Raw genomic sequence first — 12,777 nt, forward strand, 5'->3', positions numbered from 1 at the left:
ATAGCGACTTTGACATCTTGAGACCATTGGAATCCTTGCAACAAACATGACAGTAATATGAGGAAGAAACGAGAGTTGAAATCCATTTGTCAACACATGATGAATGATAACAGAGGATAGAGAGGTTGTTGGATGCGCTCAAGAGAGGAGAATTTTGAGTTAGGGAATTCCATTGGGTTGAAGAGTGAAGTAAGTTCCATCTTCCAATTAGCAGAAGCAAAGTGGGTGAGACAAAGTGTTTATTTTATGGAGTCATCCAATAATTGACATTACTATAGCCAGATTTGTGTAGATGACAGAGTCTACGTTGTGGAGAAACAACATTTCTAGGAATGGAGTTTATTAATTTCTCATTCAAAGGAGCTGCCGTCGATGTAATTAGAAAATGATATTTTATTGGCTCAACATCCTCAAATTATTTTCGGTGTCAGTCAAGGGTATATTATATATTGGCATTAGTTATAAAACTATCATTTTCTATATTGTTATCCAGTGTTACCCCAGTACTAGGGTTCATCAGGACGAGTTTTCGGGACGTGGGGAAAATGGGCCTCATTTTCGGGACGGCTGGGGGACGGCAGCAAGGGAAGGTATAGTATACACATAAAACTTGAAATGCTAGTTATGAAATGATGGTCTAGTAGAACATAGCGAATTAAAATAATTGAATATGGCAAAATTGCAACATGAGCTTAGAACTATTGAACATTCAACATATTACACACACTATAGTAACATTAAAAAATCAAAACTCAAATAGAAATTCAAGTACGCATCCTAGCAGCGGCATGGTTGCAGAATGGCGGAGGTGGGGGGTACTTGGGTACTCAAGCACCTAGTGTGGGGACATCTCGGGGATGGGTACTTCGAGGTTTGGGAGGGGTGTGCGAGTCCCCATGTTACATTGTTGTTATCTCCTCTAGCCGTTTTTGGATGTTCAATTGGCATTTAAATGTTACCTCCCTTGAGATATCAATTTGCAGGCTAGTGCATTGACATTGGGAAGTCTCAGTTTTTCGTATTGGTTGCAGTTAAGTTATTCAGGAAAGCTTTCAAAAAGTCTTCATTTAAGAAACTACGAGTTGGAATATCCAAGCACTATTGAGAGAGAGTCAATCCAACAAATCCTAACCTGACAAATTCCAACCTGTACTGATGGCAGTCATATGTACACATTCAGATCTTAGAAAGCTTTGAAAGAAGAGTGCAAATTAAAATTGGCATAGACGGTAGAGTGAGCAGTTCAAATTTTCCATCCAATGCTTTACAGATATTTCTTACAAAAATTGAATTTGTTGTTTCAAGCAACAGTAATAACGCTGGAGTGACATGTATTTTGCATTTCGTTGTTTGAAGACAGTAATTTCATGCACCGGTGTACATGCCATAGGGAAATGAATGAAATTCATAACTCATGGATGCGTAATGGTCTTGTAAACGAAGGTGGAGTATGTTTGTGAGTACCAAAGGATAACATCTTAATCCATTGAAGTATTGCAGACTAAATTATCTTGCAGCAGCAGGCAAGCCATGGAAGGACTGAAAATCAATCACAATACTATAGTATAGATTGCATTCACAAGTAGAGAAGTAACAAGATAGACTTTCGAGATTCGAAATGTCAACAAATAACAGGTTGGCCAAATAACTCTATGAGATAGGTAGCAAACCTGGTTTAGAATTACACAGAGGGAAAATTACTCTCATCACCTTAATCCAATTGGAAGGATGCTTAACCATTGTAGAGCAATCACCCCATGACTTGTTGCAGATTGCTCTTGAACCTGCAATAACTACTTTTAATCATCCCAAGTGGCCGGAATATTCTGATAGCAAGATAAAGCTACTAGTTGTTTCATGCCCAATGGAGGTCATAAGAATTTTTGGACCACAGGAACCCTATGAAGAAGACACCATGAAGGAGGTAGTTCAACTTATTGTTGATAGTTTTCAACATCTCGGTGACAACAATAGTAGTCAATTTCCTAGAAGGGCAGCCATACTGAAATCTTCTGTAGAAGTCAGATTGTGTAATCTTCTACTTGACTTGGGATTGATCGATTTGATTCATACCATGTTTCAGCTTTTTGTGGGCACAATTGGAGAAGGGCACCCTGCGTATATTTTTACAATGGAAACTATTATGGTTATGACAATTAATAAGAGTGATGCTCATTTCCAACCACTTATACAAATGTTGTTAACAATTTCAAACAAGAAACAAGAGGCTTCACAAAGTGCTTATAAGCTGGTCAATAGAGTGCTCAAACAATGTGAGCCAAAATTTGAGAAGTACAAACAACAACAGGCTAAACAAGAACCAAAAGCAAGGGATTAATAGGTTGTAGAATCTCAAGAAATGAGCAGGAACCAAATGAGGAAAGAGCAGGCTTGTTTTATTTGCAAGCACACCTGGTCACTTGATCACACTTGTGAGGGTAATGACGAAGAAGAGTCAACTCAAGAAGCACAAATCAGCACTGAGGAAGTTAAGGGCTCATTAGTCCAACTTCAACATGATGAAAACTATGAGAGGGGTTCTTCTATCGTTTATGGTAAGGATTATTCTAGCATTTTATTTGGTGATTTAGAAGTGGTTATTGATAAGAACTTTCATGAGAATGCCTACTAACATGATATGTGTAAAAATGAAAAGGTACCTCTCCATGAAGATGGACTATTTGAAAACAATGGCATGATAGTTGATGAGACAATACAAATGAAGATAGAAGGAAACTCTGAAAACGGTACAGCTGAAATTGAATCTAGTACTCAAAAGCTAGAGCAAGATGATGTTACTATAGGGGCTGATTTGAAGGACCAATTAGAAATCCCATTTTAGGCTGATGATTTTGGAGTATATAATTTGGAGGATAAGCTGAAAGTATCAAATGATATGGTTATTGCAGCTTTAGTGAACTCTTATAACACCCATAAAAACATTGATGAAACCTTATGGGAAGTTAATAATTATAAAGAAGAGAAAGGAATAACGAATGAAATCAATAATGCATACATACCTCCATACTCTTAAGAGGGCATTAGAAAGAATGAAACCAAACTACTTGAAGTTGCTCAAAACAGGGATATAGCTATCAAACATGCTGAAGATAAAGAGAAGGAGATGTATGAGTTATATCTCCAGCTAAGTATGACACATTTACTTCTTAGATCAGACTGAAAATCCAAATTCTTTTGCAGCCATTCACAAGTTAGATGAACCAAAAAATAGAACTCTGGAGATTCCACAAATTGTTGAAGGAATTAATACCATTTGTGGGCATGACAACCAGAACAAGTTTTCCACCATCCCCCATCCTAATGACGCACATTTTGCTAAGGAAGACCATAAGGACCAGCAAGAAGTCAAATACATTGTTGTCAGTAAAATGTATAATGTAGCTAACGGGTAGAATAGTATCCGAACGGGCGTGTGACGCTTGAGTCACCCCTTCGGAAAGGTATATGTACACGTCTGAGATGGACTTTGGAATCATGATGGTGAGCATTGTAATCATTGTATTCAGATTGTAATCATTGAGTGCATATATGAATAAAGTATCTGTTCTGCATTGAATCTTGCTATACTACATGTGTTAAGTTTCTTACCTTGTACGGTAAACATTTGGCGCCGTTGCCAGGCGTACTTGGAACGAAGGAATGATATGAAGATTAATGCCGAATTTGCTTAACAAGGATAGGAACAAGGTGAAAGATAAGGATGAACTACGTACAACACAAGAAGTTTTAATTTTAGCAAGTAGAGCACAGGCAGAGGCTTCAACAGATTGCTGAGGGGCAATGAAGAGGTGAAGAGGCATAGACGGAGGGAGTGCATTCGCCTAGTAGACTGAGGAGTGCTGAGGAATTGTTGGAGGAGACTCGACAACGATTAAATTTGGTAGAAGAAACAAAGGAGGAGTTTCTTAACCTGTAAATGCCGAGGGGAGAGTGTTTGAACGAAAGGGAAGCAACTCGCACGGCTTAGAGTGTCAAGGGAGCATGAGCATGGAGTGATCTCTTCTTTCCCAATACACTGGACGGACATATACAAGCGGAGAATAGAACAACCTCACTTGAAGAAGACCTTTCACCAGGCAACACGGTTGTTGGAAACAAGATTGTTATACAGAGCAACATGAGTGTATAGAACAGTGCGGGAGTTCAGAAAAGTGTAGGCACTCAGAACAACGCGGGTACACAAGTACCTCTGAATCAAAGGAAAGTAACAATGGCAGGTCCTAAAGAAAAATTACCCAAGTTTCATGGTGATTGTACAGCGCGACATTGTAAAATGTGTGAAACCATATGGATGGCAAATGGCGTGACGAATGAAGACGATTGGGTCAGATAGTTCCCAGTGGCCCTGCGGGGTGTGGCAATAGATTGGTTTTCCGACACTAGTCCTCAGAAACTCAGTATATGGGAGAAAGTTAAAAAATAATTTATAGCACAGTTCAGATTACTTCGAGACGATAATGAAATAGTAGCAGAGATGTATAGTACTAAACAAGGAAGGAATGAAACAGTCCGAGCCTATGCTAGATGACTGAAAGAACTGGTCGAAAAGATGGAAAGTCAATAGGCGGATGGTTTGAAAAAACGGTGGTTTGTGGAGGGGCTACAGCCGGCTTTGAAAAAGAAGATGAAGATTGTACCACCGGTGTTGTACACCGGCTTGTATACTTGTGCAATGAATTTAGAAAGTGAACAAAAGACAAGTAAGAAGAAAAAGCATAAATCCTCCGATTCAGATGATTCATCCTTAGAAAGTAGCAGTAGTGATGAGGAGTCAAACAAGAAGGTATGAGCATTACAGAAGATATGCTTTGGATGATGAAAGAATTCAAGAATTTGAAAAAGAATCCGGACACAGTGAAGGGAGAACTGTGGTGCACAGATTGCAAAGAGGATGGCCATACGAAGGGCTCATGCCCAAAGAAACCGTGACATCTGCCAGGTGGCGGGACATTCCTTGAAAGAGTGCCCGTTTAATATGAAAGCAAAAGGACACCAGCAGGTGTTACTAATGCAGGAAGCGTCCAACATCAATAACAATAACACAAACAATGATGCAACTTCGGGTGGATATTGCAATAATAACAGACACGGAAGGGGTGGAAACCACAACAATAACGGAGGCTGGAGCCGAATATAGTATGATACGAATGGATGGCCGATGATACAATGTCGAGCATGCAATCTCTGGGGCCACTTTGCTAGGGATTGTCCTACGAAGGAGACACCACAACTACTATGTAGATGGTGTGGTCTAGGGGACCATGAAGATGCAAAATGTCCAAAACAAGTGGTAAATCTATTAAGCATTGAAATGTGCGATGAGAAAGTACTAGCAGTTACACGGGAGCAGGCGAGGAAAGTGAAATATCCGGATGCAGAAGAAGAGAGGGAGAGGTTACAAAAAACACGAACAGAGATAGAAAAGCAGATGAAAGTAGAGAAATCACAAGTAAAGGACACGGCCGAAACTTAGAAAAGGAATTTGGCGGAACAAAACATGATGAAACAGACAATGCAAACAGAAGTACCGATTAAACTAAATGACCTCCTCACGATGCCACAGTTGCGTACATCCATTATAAATATGACGCCATCCCCGAGAGTGACAGAGGAAGCAAAGGATAGTAAGGAAACAACGGCGGCAGCAACATACCCGATGCTATTGGCACTTATGATAGGAAGACACTCGGCAGTAGTGGAGATGGGCATTTTGGGTATTGTGTTGATGGATACAATTGTAGACAGAGGATCGGCGGTGAACGTGCTGTCGGAAGATATTTGGAAAAAGCTTGGACAACCCATGCTATGGCCACCTACTTTCCATTTACTCACAACGGATCAACATGGGATAAAGCCGTTGGGAACTTTGATGGCACAGTCGGTAACAATTGGGACACAACCATTTTTACTGGATTTTGTGGTCATTCCACTAAAGAGAAGGGGGTACGATGCCATCCTGGGACGGGGGTGGCTGGTGCAGGCAAAGGTAAAGCATGAATTGAAACGGAACACCCTGTCCATCAAGAGAGGATGCAGGAGATTTATAATTGATATGCCCATTGAGAGAGGATGCAGGAGATTTATAATTGATTTGCATACACAAATGGTAGGGGAAGAAGTAGCATCGTCGAACTCGGAAGGAGAAGGTGAGAGTGATGACAAAGGCAAAAGGAGGATGGAACCAGAGGAAGAAGGGGTGTTGAGATTAGGAGGATCAACTGATGACGACCTAGATTCGGTGAACGAACTGCTACACTGGCAAATGGAAGATTATGAGGTCTCTTTATGCTGCAACATGTTGAGTGTCGAGGAAGGAAAAGCCGGCAATGAGTTCCCAGAGTACAATGAACTGAAGGAGGGAGAAGTGCAGGTGGATGAAACATCGGCCCATACATTCAGTGAAGATAAACCGGTGAAGTATGAAGAGCCTACGGTGAAAACAATGAACTTGGGTGATGAGGAAAATCCAAAGAACATTCTTGTAGGAGATGATTGGAACCTAGTGTTGAAGGCGGCAACATTCAGAATATTCATGGACTACAAGGATGTTTTTGCTTGGATATATAAAGATTTAAAAGGAGTGCCACCGGAGCTATGTGTTCACCGAATACTATTGATCGAAGGTGCAGTACTCGTATGAAAGCGGTCGTACCGAATGAATAAGAACTGTGCAGCATGGGCCGTGGAAGTTGCACAAAATAGGTGGAAGGCATGGCACGATAAGCACTTAAAATTAAATAATTTTCAGCCAGGCCAGTTAGTATTGAAGCATAACGGGTGGAATGAAATCAGGCCTGGAAAGTTCAAAGTTAAATGGGTTAGACCGTACAAGTTACGGGAAGTTGGCTATAACAGAGCAATTAAGTTATGGACACTGGATGAAAAGGAAATACCAGATGCAGTAAATGGATCAAAGTTAAAAATATACCATGAAAGGAATGGTCCCCTGCGAAAATAATGTACAACTGAGAAAGAAAAAATGACTGTAAATAATGTATATATGTAAATAAAATGTGGAGTTAAACATAGTTTTTAAGTATGAAGTAATAAACTATAGTTTTAAATTGCGAAGTAATAAAGTAATAAAAACAGGAAGGAACTGGAAATAAATTTTGAATATGATGGTGGAACTATAGACAATACAAGCAAGAAGAAGTACAGTCTGCCGTACGGCCTTAAGATAGAACAAGACATATTAAGATAAAGAGATAAGTCACTGTACGCTAGAAGATAGAAAGATAAAGACCGTATGGCTAGGTAAAGACATTTTGAAGGTGGTCACTGTACACTAGAAGATAGAAGGAAGAGATCGTACGGCCAGAGGAAGAGCACAGGAGGAGGAATTGGGAGCCATACGGCCACAGGAGGAAGAGAATTGAAGACCATATGGCTAGGAAAACATACTTTCTAAGGAAGAAAATTGAAGACCATACAGCCAAGAATGATAGGATACTGTAGATCTTACGGCTAGTGGAGAGCAGCGTCTGGCTGAAAAAACTTTACATAAGTGTTGGGACCTATATAAAGGCTATACGGATGGAGGTATTAAAAGCGTGTTGAACAATAGCCATATGGAGATTGTCACAGAAGGAGCAAAAGATAAAGACCATACGTTAATAGCCAAGAGAGAGCAGAAGCCGTATGGCACTTAACCAAGTTGGAGGAACGAAGGAGGGCCGTACTACGTATAGCAGTCGAGGGCTGAAGTTTGCACGGTATATACCATACGGTGTGTGGAAGCTGCTGTAAATGAGAGTCGTACGGATGCCGTGCGTCAAAATAGGAAGGAAGATACATAGCCGTACAATGTAAGGAGTTAAATTTCCTTCAAAATAACTAGAAAACCGTACGACATATTCTGAAAAGAACAGGAGGGATAGATAAGAATAAAGCTACGACAAAACAGTAAATTTCGTATAGGAGAAGAAAAACAGTCGGTATGGCCAATTAGAGAGGAAACCAAGCCATACCATCATAAGAGGAGCCGATTCAGTAAGGAAGAGGAATTGCTGTAGTCGATTCACAAAGTTTGAGGGAAAGCCATACAGATTCGTATAGGGAAGGAGAAGAATTTCTGTGTGTCGAGGAATAATTTACCCAACCCAACAAAGGAACAAATGAAGTGCAGGAAAGAGGAAGTGGAAGAGCAAAAAAAAAAAAAAAAAACGACGACAAATAAAAAATGTTCAGAATGAATAAGGTATGATGTCGAAGGAAAGGGAAGGACATAAATGGGTAGAAAACGCTAGTAGTTGGCTCAAAGAGTGTGGAATCGGAAGTGTGACCGGTTGATGAGACCTGAAGCTGTTGTAGGCATGGAGTGTTTGTATGTCAGAGGTGGCACTCAGAGAGGTGTTTGGACGTAAGGTTGTCTTGGTTGATGCATAGAGAGCTCAAGAGGAGTTGATCATCCAGTTGAAGGCAGTATGACGACACTTGGTTCAGTGTACCCAGGAGTTGGAAGCAGAGAAAGCGGCACGGGTGGCTATCAAGGTCAGCTAAGGAGACAAAATTGTGTTAGCAGAGGCTACAGATGCAACGTGGTTTGGAGACCAGTATGGTGCAGGCACGAGATGAATGTGAAAGTGGTGTAATAGAAACAAATTTGTCTTGTTGCAGTTAGTCAGTTAATGTATTCCGTTTTGTTAATCTCTCTTGGATATTTTGTAATTGTCGTCCGGAGACGACTTTTCTTTTGGGGGGGATGATGTTTTTGGTAAAATGTATAGTGTAGCCGATGGGTAGAATAGTATCCGAACAGACGCGTGACGCTTAAGTCTCCCCTTCAGAAAGGTATATGTACATGTCTGAGATGGCCTTTGGAATCATGATGGTGAGCATTGTAATCATTGTATTTGGATTGTAATCATTGAGTGCGTATATTAATAAAGTATTTGTTTTGCGTTGAATCTTGCTATACTACATGTGTTAAGTTTCTTACCTTGTACGGTAAACATACATAAGTTCTGATTTTTACTACAACAGTAACATGATCACACCATATTATGAGGTAGAAGATGAATCATGTGACTTCACTTTGAAAACTATGTGTGGAGGTGATTATTTCATTGATGGAGATGCTGATTTGGTTGATGATACTTGTGGGGAACCTGAAATGGAGTTGTCTTCAATGCATATTGAAGGCTTTTATAGTCCAACCAGAGATCTGACACCCAGTTGGGCTGATATGGCAGTTGTTAATCTGTTGGTTGGTGATTTTTTCTTCATCCATGCTACAGTTATTAGCGGCTGCCCTGCTTGGTCTAATAGTATTTTCAGATTGTGTTCAGACTCTAGAGGTTAGTGGGTTGCATGTAGACGAGTGAGAAACATATAAGTTACGATATATTCCATGTGAGATGTTTACCATTCCTGTTTAGCAACAAATTGGTGACAGTGTTGACATTCTTGATTTTGACCTGATTTACGACAGTGACATCTTGAGTGATGATGAGTTGATTTCGTTGCATATGGCCAGTGTGTTGGACATCTATTTATTCAGCTAGCTGATTTAGGAGGTTGGAGATTCGTTGATCATCTATTTCTACACCCAGGATCATATTGATAGGTTGGTTTGGGGTTCAAATGTCTACAGGATAAATGTTTTTACATCTTGTGGATTATGCTATGATGTTACATAGAGATTTGTGGTCAGAGTTGTGTAGTCTATAGACACATCGGAATTTCAGAGATTGATTTGGGATCCTGGTATCGATTGCTTGAGGAAAAGAAATCCCGAGGAGGGAGGACTTGTAATGTCCCCATTTTGGGGTGTTAGAAATTCCCAAGTCAAATTAATATAGTATTAAATTTGACAAATGAGAATTAAAAAAAAATTTGTAAAATAGGTCAATTTAATATTAAAGAGGGAGCTGAAAAGAGGACAAGAAGGAAAAGGACAAGAGAGGAAGGAAATTGAAGGGTCACTATGTTGGGCATAAAAGAAGGACGAGGAGTTCATTTTGAGGATGCTGGGATTTGAGATTAATTTTCTGGTTTGTCTTTGGAGAACTTTGGGAAGTTGCTAGCTTTCTCTTGTTGAAGCTTGAGGACTAAAACCTTTAGGACTTTCTAAGTGGATTGGACGTAGCCTTGATTCATCATTTGTGGTGGATTCACATTAGAAATCACATCTGAGGCTACAGGTGCATTTTATTGTTTCTTTTCCAATTTGATTGTGTAATTATATTTAAGATTAGATTTTGATATCTTTTTATTGTATTGCTGATGTATAATGCAATAACATATTTTGAGGTTTTTTAATGAGCATTTACTAATTCATTGCTGGTTTATTTGCAAAAGATCTGTTTATATTCTTAAAATTATTTTGAGATAAATTGGGAGACAATATTCCAATAGGATATTACATGAATGGTCCACTATTAAGGACCCACTCATTGTCCTTTGTTATAGGACAAGTCACTAGGTGAAAACCATTTGGAAGGGTTTTCAAATCACATTCCTTTCCCAAATGTTTGCCACAGTAGTGCTGTAGTCTGGGGAATGCTGACCATTCCCCACTCTATTTCATTAAAAAAATTTATCTTTGAGAAAACGAAGTGAATCAATCCACTATTTATTTCCTACCAGTAAGGAAATCACTTTCGAATGGTCCCAACTATCACTTAGCTTGGTTGTTTGTGAGGGTATGTCCTCATTTTGTGATGCCAAAATTTCTTCTCAATCTTCTTGAAAACGATAATGCCGGTAGTATGCAGAGAAGCATAACCCTATTTGTTCCTTTTGTTAGTATCATTCTACCCACCATGAACCATTTTGAGACTACATCTAAGATTTGCCGGAGCCTTCCATACTTGAGTCGACAACCTCCAAGCTTTGCTCTCGTAACCATCTCCATAATTTCTTCGAAAGGGCCATTTGGCCTACGCATTGCCATTGCCCCGAAACCCTAGATTCCTTTGAAAACCTACTCGCTCCACTTTAATGCCATTACCGGTTGGAAAATATTTTGTGTTTTTTACAAAGTTGCTGGTTTCTCAATTTCATGCCAAACTGGGACTAAATAATTTTTGAGAAAATTACATTTTCTCATGCCTTGGGATTCATGCCTATGTCTGAAATAAAGTTGGGTGATCCAATTCAGATTGGATTGCTGACCAGTTTTGGCTTTGAGTACTTGCAGTATTTTCTAGATTTTTACTACTATAATCTGTAATAACCAAAGTCCACACCTCACAATTGGGGGTAGGGGGGGAGGTTGAATCAGTTGTGGGTAATAATGATGAAATTTAAACTTATCAAACTGATCACCAATCAACAATCAACAATATAACAATGAATAACAACAATAAAGTCAACACCATAATCACAAGGATTTTTGTTCTCGAGGAAAACCTTGTTATGGAAAAAACCTCGGTGGGGATGATACCCACTAGATCTTGTACTAATATATAAATATCCCTGTTAAAGGATTTGGCTCTCTTAGGAGTCGATACAATGTGTTTAGTACAACTGTCCTTGTTAAAGGATTGAACCCTTGTTAAAAGGTTCACAACCCTATTAGGAGTTGATGAGGACAAAAGGCTCACTACCCAAAGAATGAAGGTAAAAGCAACCTTCAATAGACTCACTGTCTAATAAAGGTGAAAGCCATCTTTGTTGAACTGACTGATCTACTATTCAATTGCCTTTATGGCTCCATTAGAGTACATTAGGAATGATCATAGACTCCACTCATACCTCTTCTCGAAGCATTTGACAATCCTTCAGCCCTGCTTTGATATCTAGAATCAAGACTCGCATATATGATCTCACTCCACACATTACAAATCAGGAAATTACTTTCCTTTATACAAACTGCAAACAAGCAATTAGGTTGGCTTGTTAGGACATCTCCAATGCTCAAATAAACAAATAGGCCCATGCTAAGGCATACATGCCTTGTTAAACAATTACATAGACTAATCCACATGCTAGGATCTTAATCGCTGCTTGCCAAACTAGATCAACATGTTACACGATCTTGTCGGCTGCTAGGATACTATACCACACACTACATGTTAGTGACCACTCCAGCATGAACCAAATGATTCACAAATCCGAACATACACGCACAACAAAGTCTTCTAACACACGCACAACAAAGTATTCTAACATCTTCTATGCTCGCAAACCTTACGTCCAGCTCGCAATCAAGTTATACCCAAAATATTGCAACCACCTTTGGCATAATTCCCTGTCACTGCTCTGCAATTAGTTTTCACTAAAACAACTGAAATTCATTCAATCCAACACATAAAGAGCTGAAACACTCACCTGCAACAAAAATCCATGCTTAGGATAGCCAAACACTGTCCGCATTTTACTGATCAATAGCTTGCAACATACATAATCTGAGTCTGTCTGTCTGCAACCACGAGACATTTGTTGACATCAATGATAAAACCTGTTATCAATCCAACATGCCAACCATCTCAACAATCTCCCACCATCCTGATAATCTCCTCTTATCCCAACATAGTCTTCATAGGTACTGGTAATAGAATATTTTGATTGACAGTGTCTGTAAATCAAGGTTATTTGAAGGAACAATAAATTTGATTTTTTTTTGTGTTTAGAGACATGTTTCCTTATGCCTTTAGTTGTCAATAATCTGTTTCCCTTGATCCTATCTAAAGTATTTTATTGGGCATGCTAGTTCTTTTATTAAAAAAGTAGGAATCTGGATGTAATGTTTATTTGGAGTCTAACACATTTGTACCTAAACCCATAATTATAGAGAAAGGCTGGAAATAA

General features: G+C 39.3%; 1 protein-coding gene across 2 annotated transcripts in view; it reads left to right on the plus strand.

Moving 5' to 3' along the window:
• The window catches only part of LOC149560533 (Alkaline-phosphatase-like family protein), a 194,224-nt gene that overhangs the window by 43,566 nt on the left and 137,881 nt on the right, over window positions 1-12,777 (plus strand). The window lies entirely within an intron of this gene.

This window comes from Cupressus sempervirens, chromosome 4, assembly GCF_028749045.1.
Source record: "Cupressus sempervirens isolate cs-2001-9-10 chromosome 4, ASM2874904v1, whole genome shotgun sequence".
Lineage (NCBI taxonomy): Eukaryota > Viridiplantae > Streptophyta > Pinopsida > Cupressales > Cupressaceae > Cupressus > Cupressus sempervirens.